Consider the following 22507-nt stretch of genomic DNA (forward strand, 5'->3'; position numbering starts at 1 on the left):
ATATATTATTGGTTTGAAATATCTGTGAATTCATCAAACAATATCAGATCATGCACTAGGCTACCTCACCCATATACCTTGCTAACCTGCTGTTTGTGGATAACAGAGCATAATGTGAACAATATTGGCCTAGAAACAGCTTTGAACAGTACTGTATGTGTTAAATAAGACATTTGGCAGACATTATATTTGCATTCTACAGCTATTACCATGTTATACTTGACAAAACCTTACCTTAAAGCCTGAATCCATACAGTTGCACTGCAAAGTTTAAAAGAAGGCAATCCTGATGTACACAATTTACCTTGGTGTTATTGGTATTGGTTCATGTGTTATTGAAGAACAGTTCTCATTACTCATTTCTTGACAAACAACTCTAATTCCACACTTATTGCACTACAGACTTTATTGCATATGCTTTAATACAGTTTCTGGTATTGTTTTGAGTTTTTATTGGAAAACAGTTTTCATTAGTCAGGCCTTGCAATACAGCTCTACTTCCACAGTTATTGCACTACAGACTTTATTGTATAAACTTTAATTGCAGGTAATGATATTGTTTCATGTTTTTATTGCTCTACAGTTGGCATGATTCATTTATTGCACTACAGCTATAAGTCCACCATTATTGCAGTACGAACTTACCAGCATACCAGTTTAGTAGACATTCAGAATAGATATTGGTGAAACAGAAGTAAAAGTAGTTACATACTTGTGGGGCATTCCCTTCCTGAGCTGCTTGGACCCAGGTGTCCAAGATATCCCCCTTTCATTTCTTCAGGTCATCATGCTGGTGACGGCACTACTCACCTGTGTGGGGGACAATAGTTGCACTGGTGTGTTCCCTTGCCAGCTGGTCCCAGGCCTACGTCCTGCACTCTGAGCCCTGGAAACCTCCCTGTAGCAGCCAGTCTTCATGGTTGTTTACTAGGAGTCCGACCATGACCCTTTACTCCAGAATGCCCCAATGTTTTGCCTGAAACTGCAAACCCTCACCATCGCCTGCCATAGCATCCTTCAGAGACAGGACTCCAACAGATTATGCTGTATTCACACATATTGGGCTTAATATAGCCTGTTTTCCTGCCTTTAGATGCCTTTGGGCAACATTTAAAGATGTAGTGCATCACATAGCAGTGAGCAAACCAGGACAGCTGAGCAGTGTGAAAACTCGAGAACCAATATACTTAACAGTGCTTAGCAGTGTGCAAACCAGCCAAGCAGAGACAAGCATTGCATAAACATTTTAAGCTGTTACTGTGTTTATGTGATGGTTAGCAGGTCTTAGCAGAGCACAGTGATCCAGCATTTCAAAATAATTGGCATAATTTGTATTTCAAAAATAAACACTTATTTTCCCTTCCATGTATTCAAACCCTGCATCTACTGCTCTACTCATTTAGCTATGAGGATATGTGGAGTTCTGCTATACATTTCCATATACCTCTGAGCTACCTATAAGCACTGTTGAGCACTGCACTGCACCACACCACACATACTCACTCAACTACCTCTAAACATGACATTTAAAAAATAATTAATTGCATCCGGTTTCTATTTATAGATGCCTGACAGGTGCCTTGGCACCATTTAGCATTGCTGCAGTCAATGCCGCACCATGCAAACATGTTTATTAAAAAAAAAAAGAAAAAGAAAAAAACACTTAAAACAATAAAAATAAACATTGACATAATACAATTCAACAATGCAGGCACTGATTCAGAAACGATGTTCCATGGTTCTCTCTTGGCAACGCGCCATGAATAATATGCATGGCGAGCTGCTGAGGGGAAACCATGTACACAGACATGGTAACATTCTATGTAGGCTGTACGCTGTGCCTACATGGATTTTATTAAATCCAGGGCATATCTCTTTCAATATCTCTGACAATATCCATTTCACATTAAATGTTATCTCATTTAGCCTTTCATTCCAAATAATTCATATTATACAAAACATTTTTTATCTATATTCTTAACATCATTTTCCCTTTTATCACCATAATAGCCATATTTATGTATTTTATCTCTTTCAAGCTTTGTATAATTTCTTTTCCATTTATTGTTGTCATAATTTCCTTACCCTTTCACAATTAAAAAAAAATCAGTGGTTTCTACCTTACCACAATAATTAAAAATTATTTCTTCTGTTTTTTTTTATATGGCATATTTGCTTTTACTAGTAATTTTCTTATTATTACTCTCCACAGAAAATCTATACATTGAAAATATTTTTCACAACATTGTATCCTTGCCATTATAGCTTTGATTTTACTTTTCTCTAAATATTTTCATGGATATACACAATAACAGGTCTTCATTACAGTCCCATACCATTCTCTTCTGCTTTTTTCTGTTTTTTTTTCTATGTTGCATATAGTCATTTTCTGTAAAAAAATGTTATGTTGATAGTCTTTCATTTTCGCACTTAAATCTTCATTTCCTCTTTTTTTAAATTATTCAACCTATCCCAAATTTCTTTGTACTTTTCTTTCATTATTATTGCTGTCTGTCCTTTATCCCTTTCCTTTAAGCAAGTCAATACTTTGTATAAATTCATTGAGGCTGCAGGAACATAGGAGATTTAATCCTAATCACCATCTTGTTTTTTAACCTATAATACCCCTCTTTTAACCATATTTAATCTTGATCCCCATATAAGTGAAAACACTATTGGCAATAATTCTTTCACATATTTTAAGGGAATTATAAACATACTCGCTAAATGTGCTATTTTACCTAACAAAGTCAGAATTGATTAGATACACTTGTTTTCCTAAACATCAGCACATATGTTCTCCAAAACAAACATATATTCCTTATTTTTAATCGTATTTTGCCACTGTATTATTCTCTGTTGATCAATACCAAATTGTATACCTAAAATTATTATTTTTCTCTATTGTAATAAACTATATCTCTGCTATTTCCTACTAGTCCTGATCCTGTACTTGTATCCTTATTTATACAGAAACCAACAACTTTTAGATCTTCACTAGGTTTCCTAATAGCTATCTCCATCCATTCTTCATTTTTAGTAATTAACACTATATCATCAGCATAAGAAAACATTACTTGAAATTTAATTCCTTCTTTTGTACTATATGTTGCTGCTCTTAAAGGTCAATCTATTTAATTGACAAGTGCATTCATAGTTAATGTAAATAAAATGCTGCTTGCTAGACAACCCTATCTTATACCATTTCTTATATCTATATCTTCACTTAGCCAGTCATATATTACTAATTGTACTTTATTCTTTTTATAAATCGAAACAAATATTATTATTTCATTATAGTCTTATAAAATCTCCTTTAAAGTTTCACATTGCATCTTACGAAATGCTTTTCTCACATTTCTTGTCAAAATTTTAAGCACAGAATTTCTATTTCTTTCATCATCTGCCATTTCTCTTATCATAAAAATGTCTTGGCTCCCTTTTCCTTTATTCCCAAATACTATTTTATTCAATACCTTATTCACATTGCTTTCTAATCTCTTCTCTATTAGTTTCACAAATATCTTATAATATACACTGTTCAATAATATCAGTCTCCAATTCTTTAGATCTTTTTCTCCTTTTTTTTCCATATACATTTCATAGGTCCAGTATATATTTCTTCATATTTCACAACTCTTTTTAACCATTCATTTAACACATATGAAAAATATTTATTTTGCCATCCATGCATATATAATATATATATAATATAATATATAATATATAATAATAATATATAATACATTAAGTATTTCATCCAATCTAGTCCTGTGGATGATTCCAAATTCACTGTTGTCTATACATTTTCTATTTCTTCCATTGCTATGTTCTTTTCTATCATGTCATTATCTTCTTTAGTTAACCATTTCACTCTCCATTCATGTCATCTTTCCATTTTGTATTTTGCAAATGTCTTACTTAGATATTCTTTTATTACCTCTATTACTTCCTTCTGCATCTTAACAATATCTCCTTTTTCATTTCCTATTTCCCTAATTACTCTTCTATTTTTTACCACTTTATGGTGATGCTTCCTTTTTCTTTCCTTGTAAAATATATTTTTAAACAACTTTTTTTATTTTTCCTTGATTCATTTTATACATTTTTTCTCTTCAAAAAATATTTTTCTATCTCTTATTATCTCTTTATATGCTTGGCTGATTTCTTTATACATTTGTTTTTCTTGTGTTCTTTTCAACCTTTGCCATTCTAAAACACTTATTTTATATTTTTGTTTAAAACGTATCCACCAACTTGTCTGGTTCGCATAAAACACTTTCATACCTATATGGTCCTCTAATAATTGAATAATCCTTTCTCTAACTTTATCATTTAAATCTGTTTCATTTATTCTTTTAACACCCCTCCCTATTATTATATATCCTTATTTTTCTTGGCCTCCGTCCAAATTGCCACATGGTTTGAAAAGCCTGTTACTTTTGTTCCTTTCCAAAATCATGAAATAATCAATTCCTGTTACTAAATTACCCTTTTTATATATCCAACGTTTATTATCCCATAAATACAATTTTCCACTTTTTAAAACCTATGTAATTATTTTAAAATTCATCCATTCTTTTTCTCCTTTTTCTTAAGTCACAATTTAAATCTCCTACCAATATTATTTGCATATTGACATAACATAATTAAGGATCTTTTGATACATCAGTGATGATAGGAGGAACTGCCAGCCATGGCAGGAGAAGTAGGGCAGTGGATGTGTAACATATGCCAGCACAGCTAGCTCTAGTTTTATAAAGCATTATATGTCATTTGTGTATCAAACTGATTTATACAGATGCTTGTGTTTAAAAATGTATTTGTAAAGTTGCTTGTATTAAAATATATCAACAATGTTTCCTGCTGGGCAGAAAAGAAATGCATTTGGATTACTGTAACTGTTTAAATGTATATATTGCAACAGCATATACTGGAAGAGGAAATGTTAATCCACCTGACTTTGAAAAAATATTCTTGAAATTAAATTAGTTTATGGTTAAGCCATAAAGATGTCATCCCACAGTTTTGAAGGAAGTCAGAAATGCAATGTATGTGTTAATTAGGTTCAGCATGATGAAGGGAAGTGCTTTATGGTTTTGTGACTTCCAGGAGCTGCAGCCAATCTGAACAAAATTCTTTCTGTGTATAGTAACAAGTAGGTGCTAAAACCCTGGCAGCTTCTAGTGATGGGGGATATTGTGGGAAACAGAGTCAGATGACTAGATGTATGTGATGTCATTTTGTACAGAAATAATGTTTTACTATTAGAGGAGACTTAAGTCTCAGGAGCAGTCTGTTCTTGGAAACCTAAATAGAAATACCCTCACCCACAACATCTTGCCTTGTGATAGTAAGTAACCTACCTAGGGAACAGTGATTGTTTTAGTAAATCAGGAATAGATAGTGAGATTAACTAAATATTGTTTTTCTGTATCTGTATGAAACTTTCCATCAGTGTTAGCTTTAATATTTCCTGTGACTAAAACACTGTTTACTGTAAATAGATATTTCATATTTTCATGTTCTTTTATTATTTATTATTAAATATATTTAAACTTTTCATTGTGGCTGGTCCTTTTTAGAAAATATTACTTTCCATCAGTGTTAGTTTTAATATTTCCTGTGACTAAAACACTGTTTACTGTAAATAGATATTTCATATTTTCATGTTAGTTTATTATTTATTATTAAATATATTTAAACTTTTCATTGTGGCTGGTCCTTTTTAGAAAATATTTAAGTTTGGAGAGTACTTGCATATATTTATTTGATGATAACTCTGGCCACTCCTGAAAGCCTTACTGTTTAGTCAACATTACCATTTGTATTAATATTAACTTTACTCAGCATAACTGGATAACCTTTTAAGAGCATTATAATAAATGATTAGTGATAGTGAATCTACCTCGTAGTCTGGGCAATGTTGGTGGAGTGAGCAATCTGTGCTAGCCTTTCACAGGTGTGTGTGTGTGTGTGTGTGTGTGTGTGTGTGTGTGTGTGTGTGTGTGTGTGTGTGTGTGTGTACGTGCGCATGTGCATGTGTGTGTGAAAATTACATTTTAAAAAGTTTGTGTGTCAGCTACAGGGAGCAGGGACACGAATCAATGGTTTCACAGAGATGGTGGTGAATACAGCTATGCCAGTGGACAGCCTTATTAGGGAGCTGGGGAGAGACAACTATAGAGAAACCCAGACTCCAGTCTGAATGTGTTCCCTGTGTGCTTTTTAGGGAAATTGTGCTTGATGCAGAGAGGTCTGCATCTGGAAATACTGAGTGTAGCCATTTGTATCCAAATGAACATCCCTCTCCAGTGTCAGTGGTGAGGATTCAGGCGCCTTGATTACTGGCCCAGAGTGGTGACGTCACAACATCACTTCCCTTTCTTTTTGTGAAACATATGCACATACTGCAATAATTTTATATACCGTTTTTTCTATCTCACATCCAATACTGTCAATCTGCTTAATTTTACTAAAGTACAATTCACAATTTTTATTGTTTTTATTTGAACTTCCAATACCTGAACACTTTTCTTCTCCTATATTCCAAGTAATCTCTCCTTCCCACAATTGCAGGGTCTATATTATAAGCTTGAAAGACCATTTAATCGAATACATAAACAGTGACACATATTTACCGAACCGTGAATACACCAAATGCCATAAACTGCGAAATTTAAAATCATGAATCGTCATACTCAGCCAACCCCACTGCCCGCGACTTCTACCTACCCAAACAAAATAAATAAACCACATACATACACTAACCAAAACCCTACTTCTAACAATAAAGTAAAGCACCAAAACCCTACTTCTAACCCTACACTAAGTCTTACATACATTACCATCTATGCACTTACCTTAACCCGCACCCTAACCCTAAGGTCCGTATCTATCACACACTTACCCTACAGAGATATATCCAAACAAAATAAATAATCCACAAACATACACTTAACAAAACCTTACTTCTAACCCTACACTAAACCTTACATACATTACCTATCTATGCACTTAACCCGCACCCTAACCCTATGGTCTGTAACTATTGCACACTTACCTTACAGAGCTATACCACAGATGGGCCAACTATGATGAATCAACATTTCGAAATTCCCGGTTTTGAATGCTCGCTGTTTTCGTGTTTCGCGCAATACGTGCTGCTCTTTTCGTATTCGCTGAACAGGACCTTCGAGCTTCTAATATAGACCCCAATTGCTATATCTGTCATTTCTCTCCTTCTGTTAAAATTCTGGTGTCTATTAATACTAAAATATTCAGACCAAGCAATCAGCACCATTCATAATACACCTAACCTTCTTCTAATATTATTTACACTGTTCACATTTATAGCTAAAATTTTCACTTTATTATAAAATTATTTACATATGCCATCATTTACCTTTTTTATTCTTTCTCAAACCTACATTCTTAAATTTATGCTTTCTACCTTTAACTCTTTTTCCAAAAGAATTCTTTTTGCCTTTAATCATTGCCCAATTAGTATTTCCTTCTTCACTTGAATTGATTTTCTTTCTCCTCTTTATTATCTCCCCTTTTATATTTATCATCTTTTCCTAGTCCCTTAATATCTGCCATTATATGCTTTTCTTCTTGTTCCAATTATATATTACACTCTATAACAATTTCTTGTACGTGTTCATCCTCCCTTTTTCCTCCAAATTTTCTTCACAATCCATCCATGAATGCCCCATTTGTTACTGTTCACATTTATAGCTAAAATTTTCACTTTATTATAAAATTATTTACATATGCCATCATTTACCTTTTTTATTCTTTCTCAAACCTACATTCTTAAATTTATGCTTTCTACCTTTAACTCTTTTTCCAAAAGAATTCTTTTTGCCTTTAATCATTGCCCAATTAGTATTTCCTTCTTCACTTGAATTGATTTTCTTTCTCCTCTTTATTATCTCCCCTTTTATATTTATCATCTTTTCCTAGTCCCTTAATATCTGCCATTATATGCTTTTCTTCTTGTTCCAATTATATATTACACTCTATAACAATTTCTTGTACATGTTCATCCTCCCTTTTTCCTCCAAATTTTCTTCACAATCCATCCATGAATGCCCCATTTGTTCACATTTTATACATTTTAGTTCACTTTTTTTTTTGCTTCATGACCTGCTTTACCATAAATGTAACACTTTCTCTTATCACAATTACTAATCAAATGTCCATATTTACCACACAAGAAACATGTCTTTGGATGCCCCTAATGTTTCACTAAACCTCTGTTTCCATCCGCATTTATCATACTTGGTACATTTATCACATTTTCATTTTTTTTTTATTTGCAATACAACTCATTCCCAACTCCCAGTCCTTAAGCCTCTGTTATCATGTATTTTTATAATGTCCATAACATCCTTGCAAACAGTCTTTAAATAGTTTCTCAATACTTCTTTTTCTACATCAGTTCAAAATTGTGCATACATTTTCTTTTTTATCTCTCTGTTAAATCCTTGAACATGATATAAATTCCAAGGGTTATAATTTTTACTTCATATTGTTCCAAAAATTTTAACATATACTGTCCTGATTAAAAAAAATCTCAAAAAGAGTCTTTATTAATATGAATAAATGCTCTTACCTCTCTGGGAGTGATACCCAATGGGGCAATAATATTATCAAAGATTTTATACCTATCAGGTTCCTTCTCCTTCTTACTACTTATTCTTATAAAATATTTCTTCTTTTTAACCTCCAATTTCTTTTCTTCCTTTTTTGCTCCTTCTCTTATGGTTTGCATGTACGACATCTTTATTTCTCTTCTTATTTCCTGCAGTTCTTCTTCTTGTATCATCTCCATTATTTCACCCCATGACAATGCTTTCTCACTTTCTGGTCCACTCTGATCCATTAAGTCCTTTAAATAAACATTGTGCAACCCTCCTGATTGGAAAGTTATACTAATGCATCCCTGCTGTGATTCAGCATCTCTCTCAAACAACCTCTTCTGAAAGAATAGTTATGTATCCTGTGAAGGCCCACTAACCTTCATTTCTTTCTCCTAGTGCATTTCACCCTTTCTGACCATTTGACTTTCTACTCCTCTTCTTCCATTACTATTTCCTCTGAAAACATAATCTCTTGTGAAGTCTCAACTGCTTTCACTTTTAGTCCACAACCATCCAATTTTCTCTCCAAATCTTTGCTGACAGCTCCTTCTTATCCACCAGAACTGTCCATACTTCTTTCTGCTTCACCGAGCTGTCTCCATGCCTGGACCTAAAGCTACATCACACAGCAACTCTGCTCACAATGAGTAGGATTTTTTTATTGATATAGATTGCATATTATTTACATATTTACATAATTACATTATTTATATCTATTTACAAATCTCCTTACATTATAAACTTGGTTTTAAGCATCCCCCCACTCTTTTATCCACAGCCAAAACATTTTTTTCAGAATCTTTGTCAAAGTCCATTTTCCATTGTATTTAATTTCATTTCATCTCTCGTTCCATATAGTCCATGAAATATAACATATTACTCTGCCCATTTTCTTCACTTCTTCCTGTTTTTATTCACCATAATACCCAAATTCTATTATGTCCATATTTATTTGCTCAAATTTTAACAAACGTTTCACCCTATGATGTTTAAATATTTCTTTCAGCAAATTATTAACTCTTTCACATTTCAAAAACACATGCTCAGTAGTCTCAAACTCTCTACATTTATTACATATTCTATCTTGCTTTTTTGTATGGCATATTTGCCTTAACTGGCAGTTTTCTAATAGACAATCTCCATAAAAATCATTACATTCTTTAATCTTTTTATAGCTTTTATGTCTCATAATTATGGCTTTTTTCTTAACTATTTCTAAATCTTTCCATGGATCAATACAATAAAATGAGTTCATAATACATAAGTACCATTACTTTCTATTTCTCTCACATATATTCTTTTTTATTTTCCATAACACAATTTTGTTTTGCTACTCTTTCATTTCTTAATTCACAATGCTTTTACTTCATTTTTAACTTCTATTCCTTCCCACAAGTCTTTGTCTTTATAATATAGTATAATTTTTATATATATTTTTTTTATTTTCCTTCATAATTCCTTTTAATACCTTATATAAAATTAAATACACTGCATGTACTATTGGGCTTATTAAACCCAAACCTCCTTGCTCTTCTTTCATATACAGAATCCCTCTTTTGACTGGATTCAGTCTAGAGCCCCATATAAAAGAGAATATAGTCATCATTAATTCCTTTTCATACTTAATAGGACTCGTATAAATATTAGCAACATAAGCAATTTTCCTATTACCATGGCGTTCAACAACTGTGTTTTTTTCTGTATGAAAATCTATATGATTTCCAAAAATTTGTCATATCCTTTACTTCTTTGAGTACATTATCCCATTGTTCTCTGTATTCATTCCTTCCAAATGTTATTCCAAATATATTTATATATTTTTCATTGAACTCAACATCTCCTATCATACATTCAACAACCAAACCCTTTACTTTTCTCCTTATTTATACGTAAACCAATTTTTAAAAAATGTATACTTAATTTTTCATTTACTTTTTCCATCTATACTTATTTTTAACAATGAATACAATATCATATACACAATTATACATTACTGGCAATTGTACTTCCTTCATCATTTTGTATCCACCACAACTTGACATTTTATTAATTTCCTTCACTATTAAATTCATAACTAATGAGAACATTACACTACAAGCTGGGCAGTCCTGCTTTATTCCACAAGCTTTTTTTATTTCTTCTCCAATCCAGCCATTTACATTTAGTTTTACATAGTTCCTTTTATAAACAGATTTTTATTTGTAATATTTATTTGCTTACATTATATGCCTACAAAATCCCCCATAATGATTTATATTGAATATTATCATAAACATTGCTTATATTCCCTATCATAACATTCAATTCTACATTTTTATTTATGATATCAATTATTTCTCTTATTATCCATAATAACAATTGACTTCCTTTTCCTTTCCTTCCAAATAAATTTTGGTCATATATTCTATCCATCTTTTTCTGTAACCTTTTTGTTATTCTCATAAAAATATATATAATCTGTATTATTCAATGTTATAGGTCTCCACATTTTTATCTCCTCTTTATTTCCTTTTTTAAATATACATTCTATAATGCCTGCATATATCTCTTTCTCTTTAGTTCCATTTTCTAACTATTCATTCATAACTTCTATAAAATTATTTTTTGCCACTCTTTCATTTCTTTATATATACCATATACAATTCCATCCAGTCTTGCTGCAGAATTCATGTTAATATCTTTTAGAATTTCATTAAATTCTTTCATGGTTATTTTTGTTCTAAATACTCATTATCTCCCTTACTTAATGTTTCATCTTTATACATTTGTTCTACGCTATCTTCTCTCTTAAAAAATAATTCCAATACATATTCTTTAATTATTTCATATATTCCTTTTTGCTGTCATATTTGCTTACCTTCCTTATTTTTTAACTCTCTTAGTATTTTTCCTTCTTTTATTATTTTATCAAATATGGTGCTACCTCTTCTTTCTTTCCCTGTGAACAACATTTTTGCTTATATAACAAATTGTTAATTTTAATTTGATTAATTTTATATATTTCTCTTTCTTTAGCATAAAATGAATTTTCTTCTCCAATAAGTCTTTAAATGTTTGACTTAATATCTTATATTTGTCATTTTCTTTTTTTGCTTATACATTCTATTTTTTTTATATTTTTCTTTAAAATTAATTCACCAAACAGTCAAATTCTCATAAAACTCCCTCATAGTTGTATGATTTTTCCATAATTCCACAGTTATTTTCTCTTCTAAATCTAATTAATTTTCTTCATTTTCCTATTCTTATATACTCTTCATTTCCCCGTACTTTAACCCATATTGCCACATGATTTGAAAATCTGTCATACTTAATTACTTTTATATAACTTCTAAACTATCAGATATTTAAAAAATAATCAATTTCTATCTTAATTTCATTCCTTTTATAGGTCCAGTGGTTATTGTCCCATAGACTTAACTCTCCACTTCTCATAATTTTTTAAGCTATTTTAACATCACAATTGCTCTTATTTTTCCTTAAATTACAATTAAAATCACCCACCACTATAATGTCCATATTTACACAAACATATTCAAGAATATTTTTAAACATCATTTTCTCTCTTTTTTTGTTACACATGCATATAAAGCTACAATTCTATACACGTATTTTTTCCATCTCACATCTATTACCATAGTTGGGCCTAGTTCCACTATGGCTACATCTAATATTTTAATGCTTTCTTGACATAATATACATATGCCCAAGCATGTTTCTTTCCCCATGTTCCAAACTACCACACCATTCAAAATTTTTTCAGTTTGTGTTCTTTCTTCCTCTGTTAATAATCTGATATCTTCTAAAACAATAATATGTGCAATGACTGTAGCATACCATTGTAATATACCTATTCTCCTTTTAAGATTCTTCATACTGTTCACATTTAAAGCTAATATTTTCAGCTTCAGCTCCCTTCTGAACTTTCTACTCTAGCTTCTACTTCTCTATTCAAAAAGCATATTAAAGAACATCTTAAAACTCAGTGGTTTTGTCCTTGTGCTAACCCAGACTGAAACTTTTCCCCCTCCTGCTCATACCCCTTCCCCTCTCCCCAACTACACCTCCAAATCTACTTATTTTTCTTTTTTTTTTTTTTCTCATAGTTATAGGATAAATGTAAGGACCTGACTCTGTTTGCTCATACCCAGCTTGTGCTTAGTGTACTTATTATTTTTTATTTAGTTTAATCTTTTAACATAATGTCTATAGTCAATATTTTTACTACTATATTTTTTCTTTAACCAATTGTACCTCTGTACTGTTATTATACTTGTCTTTGTTATATATTGTTAACTTTGTTAGTGTTCATGCTTGGAGCTTTTCTCCCCGGCCCTCTACTGAAAATGGGCATATATTCAGTTAGACTAGCCTGGTCAACAAATGTAAAATAAATAAAATAAAATTTTAAGAACAGTTAGTATAATAAAATGTTTATCCTTTTCTTTTCTTATTTTCTGTAAGCATTATGTTTTTGAATTATCTTTTCCTTTCTTTAACTCTTTTCCTTATCAAATTATTTTTATTTCTTACTGTAGCATTGCCGCCTCACAGTAAGACGCTGTCTGGTTCAACTCTCAGCTAGAGCGTCTTCTGCGTGGAGACATGCATGAATGGGTGTACCTTCGTTGAAGGTTGTGCATCATGGTTGGCAACTTGGTACATAAAAATCAACTGCCAATCAGTAGCAGACCGGAGTTCCGCTGTGGCGACCCCTAACTGGGAAAAGCCGAAAGACACAACAACTGTGCACTGGTCCACTTCTTCCCCGCTTGTCTCCTCTGTTTCTTTTTCCTTGTTATTTTCTTTAACTTCATGTATAACCTCTATATCAGTTACATCTTGTTGTACATTTTCATGTATAACACATTCTACTATCTCTTTATCCTGTATATCTTCATTTTCATTTTCTTGCACATTCATTTCACATTCTAGCCATGAATGACCAGTATTGCCACATTTTTGCACTTTAAATCACATTTTTTGCATTATGCCTTGTTTTACCGCATAATATCTTTTTTTTTTCTCATTGATTGATTAAATGATTATTTTTTCCACAAAATAACAACTTTTTGGTTGACCTCTGTATTTTACGAAACATTCATTTCCATGAACATTATTAATATTAGATATGTGCATAATATTATCATTTTCCATTTTCATTATTGCTCCACATTCCCATCTCACAGTCCATAGTCCTCTTTCATCATATGCTTTTGTAATGTCCATTACTTCTTTACATATAGTTAAAAAATGTTCTTTCAGTTCTTTTGCTTCAACTTCAGTTCTAAACTGTATCATTATTCATTTTTTTTTATCTGCAAAAAGCTTGCACGGCATATTCTGACCATGGATAAATATTTTGTTTTGTTCATATGCACCCAAATAATTTTCCATGGCCTGCTCAGTCTCAAATATCAAGTCACAAGAAGTCTCTTTATTAATTAAAATGAATGCTCTTACCTCTTTTGCTTTGACACCCAGAGGTGCTATGACAGAGTCCCAAACCTTATACCTGTCCAAACTTTCTTCTTTTTTTTGCAGCTCACACATACTGTATACTTCTTTTTTGTTTCTTTTATTTCTTCTTTCTTCTTTGTCCTTCTCCCACAGTTTATGCATACATTTTTGTCTCTTTGACTTTTTCTGGCATAGTTTGTTCTTCTCCTTTTTCTTCTTCTATTTTCTCCATGATGTCACTCGATGAAATTGTTGCTCTACTTTTGGTTCACTTTGGTTTACCATTTCTTCCAAATAATGATCATGCAACCCTCCTGGTTGGAGGATTGTAATTATGCATTTCTCAGAAGTAACTGTCTCTCCTTCAAACAATCTTCTCTGAAAGTTTTCCTCTGAATCCATCTCTGTTACAGCTACAATCTCCTTTTATTCCAATATCATTATTTTTTTTCTGCACCCATGACATCAGAAAAAAATGTCTGGTAGTAATTCCACCATTTCAGCTACATTTTCATCAAACTTCACTTAATTTTCTGCCAAAGCTGAATCAGCCATATTTTCTCCCTGTTCCTCTTTGTTGCCTCTGTGCCTAGACAGGAAACAGGAAGTCAGGATGTGCAACACATAAATACTTCCCCTGACTAACAAGAGTAGAGAAAGTTCCCTGATGCCCTGAACAAATTTCCCCTACCAGTATAAATACTAAATCAGCTCTCCCCCCTACAAAGACCTCATTAGCCTAGTGGAACTTACCTGGTCAACAAAAGGACACAAAATTGTCATTAGCTTTAGTTTTTTCTGTCTGCTGTAAGGACTCCCTTTTTCAACTAAATCATTGCCCTTTTCATTTTCTTTAGTCATCTGCTGTTAAACATCAGATGTTCACTGTCTAGTGCATCACCAGCTTAGCTTAAAGGTCATTGATAAAACTATTTGAGATGAGGCTCACTATAAATCATAAATAATCAAACTTACTGTTAAAAACTTGACAACTACAGTGAAAAAAACATATTTATGAGTGAGAAATTAAACTTGGAAAGCAAAGTCAGTCATTATCATAATACAAACCAATATAATGTTGTCTAGTATCTTGTTTATTACATTACCTGCCATGATATTTAGTTCTGTTCTTTAAGAGTAATGTCTTCTGGTAGTGCATTATTCTTTGGTATGTCCCTGAACTATACCCTTTCCTTTCTATTAAATACATTAATTCAGTCTTTCATTCATTCAGTGACTCACTCAACAGTCACCTGATTTATGCAGTTAGCGGAAAGCTGAAGCCTACCCTGCCACTTAGAGTGAAAGACAGAGGGACACATACTGATAGGGATGTTGACCCATCATGGGATGTATACACTGACTCATTGCCATACCACTAGGCAATTTTGAGAAATACAAATTCATCTTAACATAAGTTGTCAGATTCTGCACCCAAGGCACTACACTAACTGGGGAACCAAGCCCTGGAAGAAAGCAATGCTAAACGGAGATCCACTGTGTCACATATGAAGGGATATATATATATATATATATATATATATATATATATATATATATATATATATATATATATATATTTTTTTTTTTAAATATGCTTTTCTCCTTAAGCCAGTTGACAGTCATGTCCTTTTCAAATATTTGTCACTTCTTCCCTGGTACCACTGCACCTATTTGCATACCATATCACTATATTTGGGGCACTGTCTGTTTATTATGGAAGACAGATGACACAATGACTTATGCTTTGATGCCTAGATGTTAGGATCAGGAGCATCTTGGTTGATAGCTGTCATCCAAGCAGACATGAACATTGGTTTGGTCCCCATGCCCACCACACAGATCACATTCCACTTTGCCTAAGCTGATGTTCTTGCTTCATCCACCCTTCCCTGAACCAGTGCCAACTGTATTTAAATACAGACCAAAACTGCACATAGACCACAGAACAACATGGCGACCATGGCAAGTCAAGCGGAACACTGTGTTGAGGTAGGTTCTATTAACCCTAAGCCCCTCCCAATGGCTAATGTCTACTTTACATCAATGTAATGGTCTATAATGGCATCTCCCTAGAATGTATAGGGTTCCACAAATGTGGTCTGTTAAGGCTTTCATGTTTTGTTTGACAAGAGCCAAGCACACATTCCAGTCCACAGTGCTGCCTGATGCCAACCTACTCTTCTGACATAGCAGTGGAGTGGACTGTTACTATGTCCCAAGAATGGACAAGCCAGAGCCAGTCACCCCAAACCCTTCCTCATAAGCTCTTCCAGTGTCCAAGGCAATACTCAGCAGTGTTACAGTGAAGGTCTCATGCCTCAAGACTGTGGAGTCAGCCCAGGAATACACATGAGTTCTCTTACACACTCACTGACATTGCCTAAAATCATAATTTTGCACAAATTAATTATTACATGCTTAGGTAATGATTAATATCTTCAAATTCACATAGCATTAAATACATTCCCTTTCCATAAAGCTGTCTATTTCCAAAACCATTTGAACACTGAAAATGTTAGTGAGAGTAAACAGTACAGAATGCTTGCTATAATCAACACATCTGGTTATTTGACAAAAATAGGTAATATTGTTCTTAAGTTGGCAAAGGCAAAGAATAGCATTTATGATGAAACAAGAGGTTATAGTTTGCATTCAAAGTTCTTTTGCATGCTGTTTTTATTTGACAATGATTCATTTTGGTGCACACAGAGTCACAATGGCATTTCAGTATATAACTGATGGATGTTTGCACACTGTTATAGTGCTGAAATGGTGGGGTATATTTAAAGTAACCTGATGTTAATGTTTCGGAATTGCTTGTCATGTTTGGTGCACCATGCAGTCTGAGTGCTGTATCTGTTCCTGACAAGCTTTTTGTTCTCTATTGTCATCTGCTGTGCAGTTCCAAGGATGCATAGTGGATATCTTCCTTCATGTCCTCCTATAAGGTAAAATCCAGGAAAATACAACTGTCACAGAGTAGTTGGATCAGATAAAGACAGTAAAACCCATCAGTACAATGTTGTGCTAATAGAATTAGGATGTGAATAGCAATGTATCAGAATAGTCTCCTGCAGCATACACTGTTTATTTAATCAAATATAGTTAGCTAAATAAATGTACATAAATAAACACCAGATACATGTAATACAGAGCCTATTATGCCTTATTGCTTATGTGACTACTTACATTGCTTCATGTCAATTTTATTTGTTTGATAACTGTGTACCCAAGAATATTTAATGACCTCCATGAGCCATGACTCAGGTCAGGGGTAAAAGCATTAAAAAGATAAATATTTCAAATGTTACCGTGAATATTAAATAGGAATAGACAGTTTCAAAGTTTACAGTCAATTGCTTATGGTTATATCAGAATGACGACTGAATCATAGACAGAGGTCTATGTACTTATGATTATTAACTTGACCAGATGTGCAGCTGAATGAATCAAAAGGATAAATGACTAAAGTTTGTACTACTTGGGTACTGGCATTCATAAACTCAGTGCTTGTTTTGTATAATTGGCTACTGCCATATGTATGACTGTTAACCTGCACCCTGGTGGCTGCCCCCTTTGCCCTGTCCGAGCCACACTTCTGAGGTTAGGTAACTTTTAAGTAGAACATGCCTTATGTTTTGATTTAAATGATAATGAAATAGGGTACTGTACTGATTCATGTTTACAAAATTTTATATATATATATATATATATATATATATATATATATATATATATATATCATGCATAATACAGAAGTACTTCTGGTGTATAATCTTAAATGAAATAAAGAAAAAGAACAAAACCCCTTGGTTAAAGGTTGGTTTCACACAATACTTGAAAATAAAATAACAAATGAAATCCAACCAACATGGCAGAATAAAATAAGAAATTTTAATAAAACTGATAAGCACTTTCATGTAACAATCCACTTCATCAGACCATGAAATCAGAATAAAATGCAACACATTTAAATAACATCAATTAAAATTGGACCAATGAAATCTACATTCAACTAATTAATTAATAAAATTAATGAAATACTCCACAAGCCTTTACTGCTGGCTATAAAGGCATATTCTCATTCAAACCCGGTGTCCTATGAGGCTGTAAGGGTTTATATCAGTCCATCAAAACTACTGAATATCAAATACAGAACCCACGAAAGAATTCGGTGGGCTGTTTCTGTGGCTTCACAAGTATCTGGAGTGTGGTGGGTAGTTACGGGTCAGGTTCAGGTAAGTGTGCAATTGTGTGGATGTTAGGGTTAGGGCATGGGTTAGGTGGGTTAGAGTTAGGGTGCAGGTGAGGTGGGTGTGCGAGAGGGAAAGACTTTAGGGTTAGGGTGGGATAGGTGAGTTAGGGTTAGGGCGCAGATCAGGTGAGTGTGTGATAGTGACGGACCTTAGGGTTAGGGTTTGGGTTAAGGTAAGTGGATAGGTGGTAGTGTATGTACAGTTTAGTGTAGGGTTAGATGTAGGATTTTGAGTGTATGTATGTGGACTGATGTTGTTTTGGTGTGTTTGTATTGCATATGTGTTTCTTGGAACAGCGATTTTTTTCTCTGGGAAAAAAATTGCTGTTTTAAGACTTCAATGTTTTTGCAGTTCGTGGTTTTAAGTTCGAACATATGGTGTTCGAACTTTAGATGTTTCGATGAACTGATATAGACCCGGCTGTAAAGCTACTATCCATTTAAGCTCAGCCATTTCCACTTTATTAGCAGCATCACCCATTTGAATATTATCATGTATTATTTGTAATACTAAAAAACAAAAACTATGATCCTTATTTTAATCAATATGTTGAGCAAGTGCATTAGAAGCATTACATTTACATATATCATCAAGATGTTCAAGAATTCATTCATTAAACAGATGTGTTGTCTTACCAACATACAAACTTGAACATTTTTCCAGATAGCAAGATATACCAATTTACTACTTGACACAATCTGCAGAAAACCTAGGGTCAAATTCCTTACCAGTCACAGATTGAACAGAAAACTTATTTATAAAAATGAAGTTGTAAGCTTTACATCAGTAACAGGGTATGCACCCAGTCTGTCAGATATAATCCTATTACTCATACTGACAACAATATGGACATAACAAAGCTTACTTTTCAAATAAAGATTCTTCTAAAATAAAAAAAAAAAATAGGTTTATTACCACTTCTTCCTAATATTGTCATCAGTCATGAGAATAGGTCATTTATTCTCACTATGTCACACAACATACTGATGTCACTTGAATAAGTATATATACTTTGTTTGATTCATTCCTATGCTGTTTGGATCTTGTACAGTCCCTTCTAGGTGAAGAAAAATAAGGCTGTGCTTCCTGTCTAACAGTCTGCTTAGCTTCACATAGGAACTCATCAAGTTCACTTTTAGGGTAGCCCCTATTCATTCAATCTTTATAGAGACCTTTCAAAGCAATATTCAAATATTCATCATCTGTATGCAACCTAGACATCCTAATAGATTGCCCCTTTATAACATTGGTATATATATATATATATATATATGCTTATGATGCATACTGCTGCGATGTATGAAACTATTTTTCCAACAAGATTTCCTAAACAATGCAGTGTCCAACTAACCCTCTCTACCTTTAAATAGACTTACATCAATGAAGTCAATAGTTTCAAAATATGAACTAACAATGAACCGTAGAAAAGTACTACTTAATTCCAAATACTGCACAAAATTCTTTAAAGCATCTGGTGAGACTTCCCATAGTAGGAATATGTCATCCACAAACCTACCATAATATTTGAGATGGTAAATAAAGGCATAGGAATTTAATGTATAATCTTGCTCTCACTGTGTCATTACTAAATTAATGTAGCTATTGGAGCAGATAATTACTATTGCATTCCTGTTCTCTGGAGAAAATATTCATGTTCAAAAATTAATGCATTATTTTCCAATATTAAGTCTAAAAGCAAACAGATCACTGAAATCAAACCATGTGAGTTATCACTCAGGAACAACCTAACTAAATCCATTCCCTCAGTATTAGGAATGACAGTAAACAATTTCTGTGCATCCATGGTTACCAATATATAAATATATCACCAACACCATTTACACAAACAGGGAATTCAGAAAGAGTTCAGTATCCCTCAAGACTGCTGATATAGGCTGATAACATTAACAGATGATGTGTATTTAAATACAGATTTGAAAGGTCTCTATAAAGATCTAATGAATAGGGGCTAGTCTAAAAGTGAACTTGATGAGTTCCTATGTAAAACTAAGTTGAGTGTTAGATGCACGTCCTTACTTTTCTTCTTTGAAAAGGCAGCTTTGTTATGGCCATATTGGTGCCAGTATGAGTAATAGGATTATATCTGATAGACTGGGTGCATATCCCTGTTACTGATGTAAAGCTTGCAACTTCATTTCTAGAAATATTTTTTTTTGTTCACCCTATGACTGGTAAGGAATTTGCCCTTAGGTTTTATGCAGATTGTATCAGTACTAACTTAGTATATCTTGCTATTTGCAAAAGAAAATTCAGGTTTTTATGTTGGTAAGATGACACATCTTTTTAATGAATGAATTATTGAACATCCTGGTGATATATATAGATGTAGTACGTCTAATGCACTTGCTCAACATACTGTTGATGATAAGGATCATGGTTTATATTTTTTTAGTATTACACATAATATATGATAATATCTGTATGTGTGATATTGCTAATAAGGTGGAAATGGCTGAGCTTTAATGGATAATAGCTTTGCAGACTCATAGGACACCAGGGTTGAAATGGAATATGCCTTTAAAGCCAACATTAAAGGATCATGGAGTGTTTCATTAATTTTATTAATTAATTGGTAGAATGTATATTTCATTGGTCCAATTTTAATTTATTTTGATATTTAAATGTGCTGAATTTTTTTCTGATTTTTGGTCTAATGAAGTGGATTGTTCCTTGAAAGCTCTTATCAGTTTTATTAAAGTTTCATATTATATTCTGCCATGTTGCTTAAATTTCATTTATTTTATTTTCAAGTATAATCTTAAACCTAAGATGATTTGAAGGTGGTTTTACTTCTTCAGAGCTTGAATATGAACCATCAGCTTGCTATGCCAGCACTGTGCAACACAGTGAAAATACCTGGTTTGATACTCAGATAACATGGGATCGACTGCTTACCTAAGAGCTGGACTATCTGGCTGAGGAGGATAGAACTGAGCAGCTGATGCCATCTCACACAGAGAAGTATGAGACAGCTTGGTGTGTTTTAATACCGACTCCTGGTGGAGGCTTACTATTACATCAGAAGTAGTGCAAAGGACATGGGTAAGTAAAATCAAGTAGTGCATATGCACACTGTAGCCAGGCTTGGTATAAGTCCAGGAGTATGTCGATGTCAGTAAAACCACCACTGCTGGAGATCACTTTTTTTCCAAAGCGCTATGCTAGAAATGTGGAGGTAGTTCAGGAAAAAACTCATATATGCCTAGGGTAGTCCCCCTCTCACTGATGAGAATCATCAAGAGGAAAAAAGAAGCTGACAACAAGCAGACAAAGGGAAAAAGGATAAATGCATACATAAATAAATAAACACATAAATAAATAAATAAATGAGATGCCATCCTATGGTCCAGGACTGGGTAAGAGTTAAAGTGTTTTTTGAAATCACCTAATATTGCCCTTGTTTATATGGGAATAAATAGTGACAGCTAGACAGACAGACAGGTAGATGGATAAATATGAGCTATGCTATGTGCTTTACAAGACTTCACAATGATGAAAGCATACCTACTTGAAGTCTATCTTTAGAATGTTTACCTGTGCAGCCTGTTTCGTTTTATTTCGTTTCTCTCCCTTCTTTGCACTACCTAAATTTCATAAAATGGAAAAATAAAATAGAAAGTAAATAAAATGAACTTTCTGCATTTTATAAAATCAAACATTATGATTAACTGACAGTTTATATTGCACTACATTTGCATTTATTAATACATGCTTCTTGGGCATGAATGATGTCTGTTGAACTTAGCTTTACCTTTATTTTTCTTTGTCACCTCCTCTAAGCTCGCTTTTGCATTTTTCTATCATAATTATCCTTTATTACTTAAAGCAATCATTCTGCTTGCTCTACATTGCCCTATATTAATCATTGCCAAAAAAGTTGCTTAATCTGGTCACTTCCCCTTTCATATCTCAACGATACCGCTAACCCCATGTTTTGTTATTTATTCTTCTCGTAATTGTCTTTCTACTGTCTCCCCCTTATTCTTCACAATTTCTCCTTCTGTATCTCTGACATATTGCTAGCATATGCCATTTTCTTCCGTTCTTTCTTTTTTCCCTTTCTCTCTTTCCGTTAGTCCTGCCACATTTTGTCACAATCTAAATTTCCTCATCCATATT

The sequence above is a fragment of the Protopterus annectens genome, chromosome 8.part0 (genome assembly GCF_019279795.1).
Source record: "Protopterus annectens isolate FY-2018-M chromosome 8.part0, PAN1.0, whole genome shotgun sequence".
Taxonomy (NCBI): Eukaryota; Metazoa; Chordata; order Ceratodontiformes; family Protopteridae; genus Protopterus; species Protopterus annectens.